The sequence below is a fragment of the Drosophila teissieri genome, chromosome 3R, assembly GCF_016746235.2.
Source record: "Drosophila teissieri strain GT53w chromosome 3R, Prin_Dtei_1.1, whole genome shotgun sequence".
NCBI lineage: Eukaryota > Metazoa > Arthropoda > Insecta > Diptera > Drosophilidae > Drosophila > Drosophila teissieri.
Genome location: NC_053032.1, coordinates 17043499 through 17056423, shown reverse-complemented (window position 1 = coordinate 17056423; position 12925 = coordinate 17043499). Strand labels below are relative to the sequence as shown.

Here is a 12925-nt window from a genome sequence, read left to right as displayed (position 1 = left end):
GTCACAAATACATAACGCCAGCTTTTATCGGACGAGATAAAAGTTGAGAAAATGAGAAAATAATAAATACGAAGGAAAACCGAGTAAAGGAGAAATAAAATCAAATGGAACTAGCCCGGCGCTATCTGAGTGAGTTTTTAAAAAAGATTATCGAGCAGAAGGTACAACAACAAATGCTGCCTTTTATCAGCAGCTAATGAGTGCCTTTGATAAGGAAAACGAAGAGAGACAAGAAGAGAGCTGCGCACGTGTGAAATAAAATATTATATTAATATTTAAAGGCAATATTTCCGGTCGGCCATCGAACGAACGATCGACCATCAATCATCGATCTCAAGTGTCCAGCAATAATATTTATAATAACTTTAAAACGATTTTTTCGCGCGCAGCCGAATGCCTTTCAACGTCTGAGCGTTTTCAATTTCATTTGGGGGGCCTTTAATTGCCGAAATCAATTCAAAAGCCAGTTGAACGCGTTAAAAGCAACTACACAGGGGCAGCAGCAAATAAACCAAATACAAAAATACAAAATTAAGGGGAAAAAAAACCAAAAATTTCAATAATTATTAACAAGACGACGGCGAGTTCATTAGCGCCGCGGGCAAACGAACGAGCTGGCACATTTGTGTACCATATATACATATATGCTCAGTTTTTAATGAAAACACAAATAAATGTTGGGTAATTAAGACTTGTCTCCCATACATTGTAGTGCCCAGTTCTGGGTGTTTGAAGCAAGATTACTAAATGAACGTAATGTGCGAGTGCACGGGGCAAAAAGTCTAGGATTTTGTAATTATGGCTAATTATTATATATATTTTATTATACTTCTTCTACTACCAGGTGTATTCAGTATGTCAATGAAAAGTTTCCCAATTTAGTGGGAGGCAGATATCCAGCTGGTGCTGATTTCTCTCCGTGCAGCGAAGAAGGCGGCAAAAGGCGTTTCAAAACTTGTTCGACAACTTGTTTTGGTCTTTACATATCGACTAGAATCGCGAGTCAGCACCATATACACTACCATATGCGATAATGCTGGGAGCACATGATATAATATAATTGGAATGCGCCGCACACCAACAGCAGACAGCAGTCGGCAACGGTGGAAAACTATCCGCTGGATTTCCACACATTATCGGGCTGGGTTTACCGAGAATCATGCCTGTATCAGGCCTGGGTCCCCAGTAAATTTCCATAAATTTACATGCCATAAATCAAATTGAAAATGTGTTTTCCTCGATGATCGCAACTCTTTTCCTTATCTCCCCGTCCCCGTCTGTTTGTCAGTCTTTGGACGCGAAGACTGCCTCCGCTGCTGCTCCTTCTGCTGCTGCTGTTGCAAACTAAACAGAGGGCTTATCAGTATCAGTATGAGTATGCGTATGAGTATCAGTATCAGTCGAGTTCAGTGCAGTTGTCTTGCTGACAAAGTGCAGTCAACTCTTCTTTGGACTGCATTTCCCCATCGCCGTCTTGTGACGATGACTAAGTTCCCAGCGCCCACGCACTGGAAGTTTTCGCTTTTTTATTTGATTATGCCAAGACGCAGCGCAGACGGCACAAATGGCCAATACTGACGCCCCCCGAAAGCGATGAACTCATTCACTTATTCATTCATGCACTCAGAACTAGAAACTAGTGCTATTCGACTTCAAAGTACCGATTGATCAGCAAAGTCTTTTGTTCTGTTTATACCACCAGGTTAAAAATCACGACTTAGATGCTGAATAGCTTTAAAATATTCATATTGTCCGAAGTCTGTGATTCAAATATTATTCATTTTTAGCCAGTACCATATACCCTTTCCACCCCAAAGTACGAGTAATGCAAACAGAAAACACTCGCTTTATTGACTGGCCGCTAAAATGTTCTCCACACGACTAATGGACTTCTCAGTCGTCTGTGGAGGGAAATGCTGCAACCGCAATATAAAACGTGCAAAACATCGTCAACAACAGCAGGAAATTCGCAAGTTGTTCGCAAAGGTACGAGTATATATGAGTATGTTCAGGTTCGATCGTATGACTAATTCGCACAGTTCGGTGATAAAGTTCACAAAGCAAATTTGCACACGCTCAGCTCGAAGTCGCTCTGCTCTCGATACCCCGCAATTTATTTAACTTTTTTAACAGCTTTTACCCGGCAATTACGTCATTGGAGTAGCGAGCGTCTTTGGCGCTGTCAGCTTGTCAAAAATATGTACAATTTTGAGTTGGACCGACTTTCTTGCTGCATTCATTCGGCGGCAGACGTCTGTTGATCGAACGCGTATGGGTATGGGTATGGCTATGGGTATATGTGTCTGTGAGTCAGTATGGCGATCGCATGTGGGTCTGCTTATTGGCTACAAGTCTTGATAGCACTCTCAGCGAAAATGCACGTCTGCCAAAACTTTTAATTCACTTGGGGGCCAGATAAGTAGGCAGAAACTTGGCTCGAAACTTACGAATACGAATTACGATATGGGAAAGTCACCAACCTGCAAAGAAAAGAACGAATCAAATTAGTAATGATTTCACTTTCAGATTTGGGGTCATCTTGGGAGAATGTTAAATGAAAGTTGGAAAATCCCAAATCGGGAAGTAATGACATTTGATGATAGCTACAATGATCAGCTCTAATAAATGAATTTGCGAATAGTGCACGAATGATAACCCCCGCACATGGCAAGCCCCATTGAAAGTTCAGCCAACCAGGTCCGATGCTACTATCATCGATGAGATCATCCCACTGCCGCACTAAGGTCATCGAAAATTATTTTTTATTCCGGCGCCATCTAATCTTTAAAACTGCGAAGCGTGAGTCTATCTATATGCAGTAAAGAGTGTGTGTCTATATGCATTTATAGCCTGCCTAGGACGTATTACTTCTGTATGTAGAAATACAATTTATTAACTGTGGCAACCATTGCCAGTTTATCACGTAGCCATGATTCACACAAATTCTAATCGTGGCGCGTTCTCGCGAATAAAAAAGGTTTCGCCATAAAAATTAACTGGAATTAATCAATTATTGGGAGGCGCGCAATCGAGAGGGCGGCCAGCATGTAACTGAAATAAACAACAAACTTAATTAAAAACCAAAATGGGGCGCAAAAGTAAACAAACCGCCCACACAAAAACCACGACACTCACTCAGGAACTGAGTGCAGAATGCACAAATTGAAAAACATACAATACGAACAGCAATGGGGCAAAATGGCAAAGAGGCAATATCAAACCAAAGCGAGAGCAAAACAAAGAAAAGCCGAGTTTAAAAGCGAATTGCACTTCAGCGTACAATGGCCATAAATATGAAATTGTATGGTAAATTAATGCTATTATAGCGTCTAAAATCCAGCACACAAGAAATAGAAGAAAAATGCTTAGAAAAGAGCAGCCACAACGGCTAAATAAAGAGCCATATTTGAAGACCTTGTACGTGGGCTGCCTACACAACCAGTTCGCGGATTCAGTTTATTTCAATTTTGTGTGCTGCGCCGCTCTGAGTTGGCCCAAACCGACTTGGCCTGGTCCGGCCAACTCCATCTCCGGCTCCAACTATATGTGGCTTCGCTGCACCGGGAAAAATGTGCGCAAATACCCCAAATATAGATTCCTTAAGATCTAAGATCTAATGCAAATGCATACAACAATGTGGCACCATGTCCTCTTTCTTTTCAAACTAAAGCGTTGGAAGCAGTCACTGGTATGTTGTTACTGCTACCATTTGCGCTCAGTGTACTGCCGATTGGCTAAAGCAGCGTTTCAGTTTCTTAGTTTATATGTATATCGGCTTCATACATATGGCGGCACTTGATTTGCATAACAAATGCAGCACAACAGCAGCTAAAGCAAAAGCAAAGGCAACAGCAACAGCAAAGGAAAAATCCACAGAAGAAGGCTGGGGCTTTGGCTCGCCGAAGTAGAAGCCGAGTCACTCGGCCGTGCCAAAAACAAAAGCCAGCTGAATTGCTGCAAAAATATGTGGACTTGTTCAAAATTCAAAAATTCAGAAATTCATCAAATGCGCAGTGCGCACCCAAGAGTCAAAAGCTCGTCGCGCTCAATTACCAGAAATTTCACTCCATTAAGACACACACCTCGCGCGTCCATAAAAAGTGAATGTCTATCATTAAGACAATTTTTTCCAACGCTTTTTCTACTTTTTGGGGCTTTTCTTTGCCCCGTTTTTTTTGTGTTTTTTGCATCCGTTCGAAGCAGCACTTTTCCATTTCCGCTTTTATGCCAAATTAATTGAGCCTAATTACGGCCATTGAATGAGGAGGCCGAGCATTAGATCATCATGGAAAGAGAGAGAACGAGTGGAAGATCACCTGCCGTGCCAACGAGCGTGAATTAATTGGTGATCTACGCCAAAAGCAGGAATTAATAACCAAGTTCGTTAAAAAATGCTAATTTAGCTCATTGTTAATGGCGCCATAACGCGACGCCCTTCACATATTTCCACCTGAGTTTCTCTAAGGTGACAAAAAAATAGCCACCCAACCTACGCAGCCAGCTAAACTACGTGTCAGTGGAAGACAAATTGGCAAAATGTCAAGTTATGGCAATAAAGGGAATACCCCCGAAAAAGAAATCGACCCAATACTCTGTGTTTCTACGTGTCAGCGGAACAGAACAGAACAGAGCCCTTCCATTATATGCAAGTATTATGCCTGACTTTACCTTTTGGGGAAGGGGGCGCAAAAAAGGGAGTGGGCTAGATAAGTTGGGGCTCCATTAGTCAGCGGACGTCGATTGCGTAGCCCGGTGGTTGTTGTTCGCCCGATTTGTTTGCGTTTTCACATTTATTTATCAACAAATTACGCTGTAAACAAACGCAAACAGACCGGGTGTAGTACTACAGCACTACATGCCACATACCACATATGTGCATACATTCCTCAAAAGTCCGGCCAAAAGGTTAATTATGCAGCCAGAGACAGGGAACTCACAGTATGTACTATACATAAGTATTCACATTGTAAGGAGAAGTAAGTTAGTCAGCTCGTCAGTGCGGTTCGTCAATCATTTTCTGGATGGCTGGCAAGAAAATCGTGTTCGGTTTTTCAGATTGTTTTCCTATTTTCGGTGGTGATCTGTGGTCTGTAAACGTTTTCACTGCATTTTTTACAGCCAAACAAATTTTTTGACAAGCAACTGACAGAAATTGACAAGCGGCCGAGCAATGGGCCAAAATGCGGTACTGCCAGACCGAAAAGAACCCCACAAACGACCAACGACCAGCGACCAACGATATGATGTGAGAGATGGTTCCAGCTGTGAAAAGGTCAACATCTCAGACATCCAGACATGCTGGGTCTGTCGTGCAGAGTTATGGTCTTTTTCTTCTCAGCTGGGCTGCGTTGTTGCCTCACTTTCCAACGATGGCCGAAAGAAATGAAAAGTGTGGCCTGAGAACTGAGATCTGAGAACCCGAGAGGGGCCTTTCTTCTGCGCGGACCAACGACTTTGACCAGCTAATATTGACAAATTAAAAGCAGGTTAATGTGTCTTTAATGTTTGTGTTGTTTTCTCCGGCGGGGTTAGCAGCAGTCTTAGATCCCAAACGTCCATTGATGCAACATATGTTGTATGTGCGCGCCGGCATGTAAAAATATACACAAAGATCGGCGCGTATCTTTAAGAACCGACATAAAATCCAGATACAGATACAAATACACACACGTGTGGTTGTGCGGTTGAGTGAGTGTGTGTGTGTGTGTGTGTGTGGAAACTGGCAGCCAAAGGCAAGGCAATTCAAAAGTCATTGAGGCGCAAAAGTCAAGCATAAATATTTCAAATAATGTTTGCTGGCCCCGCTGGCATTGGGTCTTGGGTCTTTGGTCTTGGATCTTTGTAAACCCAACTAAAACTGCTCGGCTTCTCTTTCCCCCGCCACGCTACCCCTCTCTTTCTCCCACTATCAGCGTGTGTGTGAGTGTGTGTGTGAGTGGCATAATTTGGTGAGAGTTCGAGTTCAACAGCTGAACAAAAAACAGCACCGAGCACATTAACTTTGAAATAAGAACACTATAGAACTCAAAACCGTACAGAGAAAAAATCTGTGTACTACAAATATTAATGAAATAATGCAGAACTGATTTTATTCAATGTATAGAAAGGTTTTCTGCTGAAAAACAAAACGATTGTACTAAAAAGAAATCCAAACTATTATTAATTAAATAATATTATGATTCCTATTGATTAAAAACGAAATAACAGATAGATAAGATAGTTTAACTTTAAAACTTCGTTCCTGCTTTTTAGATCTAAATGTATTATCAAATCCGAAACCAATCATATTGTGTTTCTGTGTACAGATCGGAAAACTGAGAACTGAGATCTGAGAATGGAGCACGGAGAACCAGAGAACCAGATAACCAGAGGGAGCTCCCAGCACGATGAGATGAAAAATTCTAGAGAGGCGGGCGTTTTTGTAATAGACGATGTCTACGCTGATGACCTCAGTTAAAAATAAATAATGCCTTACATTGTTTGGAATTAGTGGCTGTTTCGGGGCTCCAGTCCCCGCAGATGAGATCTGCATCCAGATTCTGGCCGTAAGTTCAGGGTGGCGCTCAGCGGTCGCAGTGATCGCAGTGATCATGAAGATGCCCTGGTGAGGTTGGCAGTCGACAACAAGACAAAACATGGGGCGCCCAAACAAATCATTTTGTCAACTCAGCTTGTAGCCGGCAGCTGGAGCAGAGAGCAGAGACATGCATACATATTTGTGTAAATTCTTGTACGACATTTATCACACACGAAATTGATGAACCTGCCCCGCCTGATAAATGTTCGCGAGCAGCCGAGCGAGGGGAAAGCGATTTTCCCAGATCGGGGAAAATCTGGGCAGAGATTTGCTGCTAAGCTGCTGGATTGGGTGTAACATGGTTTTATTTCATTGGGAATCAGGGCAGATTTTTTAAAAAATTAGCTAAAGGGATGGGAGACGTCTTTCAATATTTCAATATATTTCAATATTCTAACCTTTTTGATTTAAGCTCCCAACTGCATGTAAGCATTTGATTACCAATTTTTGTGGGTCTTTCCCAACCAGAAGATGAAGAACGCCAGCCAGGTTAGTCGAAATATTGTTTCAGTTTTATTTACCTGAAATTTGCTATTTTATCAAGCACCCAGCACAAGTGTTTCGTTGTGAACTTATTTACATACTTATCGCTACGTATGTGGAGTATAAACAACAAAGGCAGAAACAACGAAAAACGAGTTTCTATATATAAGGTGGCTATGGCTCTGACTCTGGGGCTATGCTGTAAAATAATAAAGGGCGGGCCGCATCAAGAGTTGCTGTTATGGCAGACAAAACGGGTCGCCAGTTTCAGTTTCGGTTTCAGACTCAGCTTTAGTTTCTCGGGGGTTAAAACGATCGACATACTCCGATGACGCATTCTAGAACCGGAAATGCTCTGCCTGCCATTTGGCTGAGTTCTCAATAAGTATGCAAATCGCATTCGGGTTGTTTGTGCACTTTTCGGCGATTATTCCCATGAGTTAAAAGCAAACTATAGAGGGGCAAAGCCAGCACTCGACAAGAGTGTAAACAAACTACACGACGACTATGATTTATGAATCGAAATAAAGCGCTGACAATTCAAACAGCAGCGGAAATGGAAATGGTAAAGAAAGCCGATCAGAACTAAAAATAAAAACAAAAAACCAAAAAACCAATAAAAACGATCGCAGATAACTCGAGAAACCGACTCGAACGCGAACGCGTCGCACAGATAATGCCAGCGACTAACTAACTGTAAACATATATTATTTAGGTTATCACTATCATTTTCAGCTCGCAGCTGACAAGATAAAGTTGTACCACAAAGTCAAAGACCAGAAAACCCAGAGCACCCAGAAACTCAGGTAAATTTTGGGGAGTGAAAGTAAGTGGCAAGCCCGGCGACAATCACAAGATCACAAGATGTATCTAAAACTCTGACGTTGCGTTCTAGGAAGCCGAAGCCACCCATAAAGAAGCGAAGCGATGTATGGATGTCTGGATGTCTGGATTTCTCGAGATCTGCAGATCTTTATGAATCTTTATGGACCTGCAGATAAGCCGGATTGTTTACCCTCCCCCGAAGATAAGCCACATGGGGCATCGAAGCTCTATTTACCTTCTTGGATGCGTTTGCAGCTGCCGCTCGCGAAGAGAGTATCTGTAGCTTTGGGGTTTCTTTACTTTTTGATTTCACAACACCATCATCGGAGATTCCACATACACCAAATGGAATTTCGCTTTCGTATATTGCTGCACAGAACTTTTCTTTTCTTCTCGTATAGATCAGATGTGTAATTTCTCTTTATTATTTTCGTTGTTTCGTTTATTTTTTATTCTTTGAATCACTTGTATTTATTTCTCGTTTTCAACAACAACATTTCGTCATGTTTTTCTACGGGGCGTATAAAAAATGTAGTAAACGTAATCGAAAACAAAAGCACGCGTTCTCTTTCGCCCGAAACGACAGAAACGAAAGAGACGGGCGGTGGGGCAGAGAAAGAGACGGGGATAGAGATAGAGATAGCGGTAGAAAGGGGGAAACAGAAACAGAAACACACGCACACTACAAATAAACAAAAACGGAACCGAACCGCAAAGAAACCCGATTTTTATGCACTATTTAACTTTATATATTTTTCTGCACAAAGTTTTATTTTTACTTTTCAGCTTTCGAGGGAGGGGAAAGGGGGAGTGATTATTTTTTATTATGGGAAGTGTTAAAACCGTGCGAAATTCAAGCCCAACAAACGATGCGTTTGTTTTGTTTCGCACTGCAATTTCCGCGCTTCATTTTCGAATTTTCTATTTGCTTTCCAAAAACAAAAGATCTCTTTATTGGTAAATGGAGAGTACTTTTTGTTTCTTAATCGCGGTCGTGTGAGTGTGCCTCTGTTTATCGCGTTCGTTATTTGTTGTTGACTCCGAAAAATTCGTTCACACCCGCGCTCATTCATAAAACGTATCCAAAACACACGATGTCACGCACTCACAGTTCTTCAACTCGTTTTTCTGAATCGATTTCTAGCACTGGATCCAATATTTCGTAGAATATTTAAATCTAATTGGTCGCACTTATTTGATAAACTAAATTCAATGTTCACCTTTTTCGTAAAAGCCTGAGAACTGCCAATAAACAACGGTTTTTTGGACTCAGTATTTCGTAGAAAACGTGAGTAACAGAGGAGCGCTTGAAATTTGCCCGACTTTTCCCGGTCGAGGTGGAAACCCAACTGTTGTATCCACTGTTGTGTCGCGGTGTTAGCGGTGTTAGCGGTTAACAGAGAGCGGAGAGAGCAACATGTTGCGCTCAAAGTGCGCCAACAGCTCAATTCGAGCCGATCGAAGCGATCTCAAACGACCTCAAACGTGTTGCAGTTCGAGAGGAAATCCCCCAGAATAGTTCATTGAAAGTAAAAACAGTTGGAAAAACTCCCAGCACACTCGTGTGCGTGTATTTGTGGCTCTTACACACCCATTCGAATGTGTTTGTAAATATACACTAACAACACTAACAAGCGGTGATAAAAGTCTTAGAGTTACAGTCTTTTCTATGGCTTATTCAGCGTGTTTGGGTCTCCGATTTTATGACCTGGGTCTGAGACCCGCGTCTCATCTCTTTGTGCAGCCTCTTGCAGCGTTTATCGACTGGCATCTTCCTTGGTTCTTATCAGTGGGGCATTGTCTTATCTGCAGATTTATGGCCCAGCGCGCATTTAATAGCCCGATTCCTGGAAGTCGACTTAACACTTTCGTTGTCTCAATTTGATTAGCGCCTGCATTGGCTTAACACTTTTCCACACATAAACTTTGTGAGCCAAAACGAAAGCGAGACGAACTGTATGTTATGATAATGAAAAACTCACAACTGTGGACTATTTAATCAGTTGCTGTTGCAACCTACAAAGTTAATCGTCCTAGTCAGGAAAACCTATCACTAAATACTTTAAATGTAATAATTACGAATTTTTATAATGCTTTATAAATTAATTATAATAAACTTAGCATTTTATATGCCAAATATTCATAAAGTTAAAAGCAACTCACGATTTAAGTGCAATAAAATACAGAGAACGGGTTAGCAGAATTCTACTATTGTTGTAAATTGACAAGCAGACAGCTAAACCTTTAATTTAAATTGCGTTTTAGCCTGTAATTTAGTATGAAATGCAGATAAATTGCCCCAATGACTATGGTTTGAAAACCATAAAATTAAAGCCATAATGAACCCTTGGAATACCATTAATAACTCGTAATAATATGAAATACAAGAAAACAGTTTGTAAACACCTCTGTGAGCTAATTAGTTGCAGCTAATTTCTGTGTTCTGAGCTGAAAACTATAAACACCCAAGAAGTTTTTAAAGACCAAGAAGAAACGATCTAAAATTATAAATCACTCTTATGGAGGAGAACGAACTCTCGTCCCGGGCAAACTGTTGAATGAACCAAGACAGCTAACAACAATTCGTCAGGATTAGCCGTGTCAACTCTTTCCTGTTTTTGTGCCATCTCCTTGTTTTCCCATTCTATTGGCTTTCCCCTGTGCGTTTTCTCCGCTCGTTCCCTCCGCATTTCATAACGTTTTGAGGTGTGTTCCCCGGTCGGTCGGTCGGTCTCATCCTTATCGAAGGTGCGCATCAACGTCGCAGCGAGATATACCCGTTTACCCATAAGCATTCCCGACCCGATCTACGTGCTCGGATTCGGATTCTCTTGCCGGCTTTGAAATCGAAACTGCCCATTGTGTTGAAATCTAAGCAAGCGTGTGAGGAGCTCCCCAATCTCCGCCGAATCCCAGTCCCAGTCCCAGTCCCTGTCCCAGTCCCTTGCCGATCTCCAGATCCCAGTTCAGAGACTCCACTCCGTGTGATGTGCTGCATGCTTGATCGATAGCGTCTGGTCTGCTTGATTTCCAGCGAAAGGTAAACACATCAAAAGCGAAAATATTGAGAAACAAAAAGATGCCAGGCAGATATTTTCGGAAATATTTTGAATAGTTTTCAATGCCAATGGCATCGGGAGAAATTTGTCTTCGACAGTGCACTGCGAAAAATGGGAGCGTAAAGGGTTTGATGCATTAATCCATGATTTACGCTGGTTAGAATCTTTTATTTCAAATATCAACTTGTTGTAGCTTCCGTAAAATATAATTTTTGAGCAACGTTTTTAATTGAAGTACTTACAATGAAGCCATTTTGCTGTTATATTTTCTCGCTGTACGGGCACTTTTCACTGGGGCATAAATAATGCCGTATGAAATGCGATAAACAGAGTTATATATTTGCACACAGCGGGAAGCTGGCCAATAAAGTTGTATGGGATTTTCCATAATGCAATGCGCCGCACCGAGTTTAAGCCGAGTTAAAACCAAACCAAAACCGAGGCGAGTGAAAAGTGCCATAAAAAAGGCAATGCTCGCTTCGCTATTGCACTCACTCAGCGACATCATTCTGTTAATGGTCGCACTGTCTCCAAACGGTGCCATATGCAGATTTTGTGGCATAGGAAGAAGATAAGGGGGAGGCGGGGGTCTCCCCTCGATTTTGCCGCACGCCCCTAAATGCATTTGCGCCATTTGTTGGCCTTGCCGTTTGGCTGATAAGTCAAGTTTTTATGGACGAGCGCGCATTTAACTTGATTATAAACGACGGCAGGCGGCCGGGCCACATAAAATCGCCTTTCATTATGGCCAAGGCATGTGAAATTAATAAGCCGACCAGCCGGGCGGGCCAACAGTTTTGGCCAAAATCTCAACACTACCCGCCACCGCCCAGTTCGTTGCCTAAGTCTTTCGTTTTCATTGTTCGTTTTTGGTTTTCACTAAGCCGAAACTACCCGCTGCGCGTGTTTGTATGCAAACAAACTACGAAAGCCGCCTATAAATGTTCATTAATTCAAATTGATTCTAATCGCGACGCCTTCATTAATCTAAGCGCCACCCCACGCAATGCATTTATATTGGCCGCAAATTATTTATTGATGAGCCTTGCCGCGAAATTTGCTGCCGGATTCGGTTGCAGCCACAATTGCATGATTAATGGGCGGATACTTGGAGTGTCCATGGAGTCCAGGGAGTCTATGGAGTCCAGGGAGTCGCAGAATAGGACCCTTGTTCTATGACAAACGATCGTATTTATGGCTCTATTCACCATCCACAGGTAGTCACGTCTCTGCGCGTGTTTGCCTTTTACCTTTGGAATCCTTGGCTAGTTCACTTCCGCCTGCCAGCCACTTGTTACATGGCGGGCAAACAAGAAAACACATTTTAAGTGCTGTTTGTTTTGACCGCGGAGCGGGGAGACCAGCGTCGAGGGTCTGAGATAAGTCTTTTGGGTCCTTCAATTACAAATGCCAGACGGCAGGCCAGCCAGCCTATAAACTGACACATCGCGCTGACTCGGCTTAACGAGTGACTCAGGCAGGCGCTGTGCAAATATGGATCATATCTCCCCCAAAATACAGTGCTTCACAGCGGTGAATAGAAAATATTGAAATAAAATGTTAAAATGTTGAAATAATAAGTTTTGTTTAAAAAACAGGGAAGTCCTAACTAGGAATAAAACCAAAAATTGGCTCAAGTTGGACAGATATGTATAGCGCATCTTAAAAATGTATTCTATGCAATTTGGTTCTCTCAGTGTTTCGTACCAAAACAAAGCAAAAGCTGTGTCAACTTCGGTCCGAATGAGGGATGCATTGGCCAAAGGAGACAAAGGAAGGGAAGTGAATCGATCTGAACCGCTCAAGGTTGCCGCCACCAACTTTGGGTCAAGCGGTCCCAGAGCCGCGTGAAAATCTTGTTAAGCATTTAATGCCAATGAGCAAATATAAATCAACATGACAAATGACCAAAAATTCTCGGCGACAACATCGCAGCCTCTAGAGAAACACCAAAGCAGCAGCAGAGCAACAACAAGGGCGA

At 42.2% G+C, this 12925-nt stretch overlaps 1 protein-coding gene across 1 annotated transcript in view; it reads right to left on the bottom strand.

Annotated features, from left to right (window-relative positions):
- LOC122619267 overlaps positions 1-9221 on the bottom strand; it is a 92963-nt gene extending 83742 nt beyond the window's left edge. Inside the window, exons 1-2 of the mRNA XM_043796085.1 lie at positions 9106-9221; positions 8121-8396 (exon numbers count right to left, since the gene is read on the bottom strand). The gene's annotated coding sequence lies outside the window, so the exon portion shown is untranslated. The remainder of the gene's footprint in view (positions 1-8120; positions 8397-9105) is intronic.
- Between the last annotated feature and the right edge of the window lie 3704 nt (positions 9222-12925).